The sequence below is a fragment of the Arvicola amphibius genome, chromosome X, assembly GCF_903992535.2.
Source record: "Arvicola amphibius chromosome X, mArvAmp1.2, whole genome shotgun sequence".
In the NCBI taxonomy this organism is placed as follows: Eukaryota; Metazoa; Chordata; class Mammalia; order Rodentia; family Cricetidae; genus Arvicola; species Arvicola amphibius.
This window is the reverse complement of record NC_052065.1, coordinates 74305406-74306998: the sequence shown is the minus strand read 5'-3', so window position 1 is coordinate 74306998 and position 1593 is coordinate 74305406.

Below are 1593 nucleotides of genomic sequence, written 5' to 3'. Positions count from 1 at the left end.
CCACCAGCTAGAAGAAAAATGTGGCTAAACTTTGCTTTTTGTGTCTAAAATTCCTTTTCAAGCCCTTTCAGGTTTTTCATTGATTTAGTCCACCATATTGGTGCCAATTTTTTGCAGGCATCCGCGGCTTGTATGTCCCACCTGCCTAGCTAGCTGAGACACAAAATGATCACACAGAAACTGTATTATTTGTCATGCTGTTTGGTCAATATCTTTTGTATTTCTGACTAATTCATGTCCTTCACTAACCCATTTCTATTAATCTATGTATTTCCACGTGGCAGTGGCTTAGTGGAGAATATCCCCAGCATCTGTCTCAGACAGAGGATCCATGGCTTCTTCCTGACTCCACCCTTCTTTCTCCCAGCATTCAGCATAGCTTTCTCTACATACCAAAGTTCTGTCCTGTTGTATGTACAAATCAGTTTCTTTATTCATTAACCAATAAAGGCAACACATAGACAGAAGAACCTCCCACACCAACCTGGTATTGGCATTAAAACAGAAAGAAGGGTCAATGGAATCAAATCAAGACCCATATATCAATCCACACACCTATGAACACCTGATTTTTGACAAAGAAGCAAAAATATAAAACGGAAAAAGAAAGCATATTCAACAAATGGTGCTGGCATAACCGGATATAAACATGTAGAAGAATGATGACAATAGATCCATTTCTCTCTCAATGCAGAAAACTCAAGTCCAAATGGATCAAAGACCTCAATACAAAACCAACAACACTGAACCTCATAGAAGAGAAAGTGGGAAGTACACTTGAACACACTGGCACAGGAGACAATTTCCTAAATATAACCCCAGTAACACGGACACTGAGAAACAATTAATAAATGTGACCTCCTGAAAATGAGAAGCTTCTGAAAAGCCAAGGAAGGACATGACCAACAAAACGAAAAGGCAAAAAAAAAAAAAAAAAAAAAAAAAAACCGAAAAGGCAGCCTAAAGAATGAGAAAAGATCTTCACCAACCCCACTTTGGACAGAGGATTGATCTCCTAAATATACAAAGAACTCAAGAAATAAGTCAACAGAAGAACAAATAATCCAATAAAAAAATGGGGCACAGACCTAAACAGAGAATTCTTAACACAGGAATCTAAAATGGCTGAAAGACAACATAATCAAATGCTCAATATCCTTAGCCATCAGAGAAATGCAAAGCAAAAACTCTGAGATTTTATCTTACACGTATAACAATGTCCAAGATCAAAAACACTGATGACGTCCTATGCTAGAGAGGATGTGGGGTAAAGAAAACATTTTTGCATTGCTGGTATGAATGCAAACTGGTAAATCCACTTTGGATTTTAGTATGGCAATTTCTCAGAAAATTAAAAAAACAACCTAACTCAAGACCCAGCAATATCAATTTTGGGTATATATCCAAAAATGCTCAATCATATCCCAAGGACATGTGCTCAACTATTTTCATAGCAGCATTATTTATCATAGCCAGAACCTAGAAACAACCTAAATACCACTCAACTGAAGAATGGATAAGGAAAATGTGGTACATTTATACAATGGAGCACTACACTGCAGAAAAAAATAATGACATCTTGAAATTTATGGG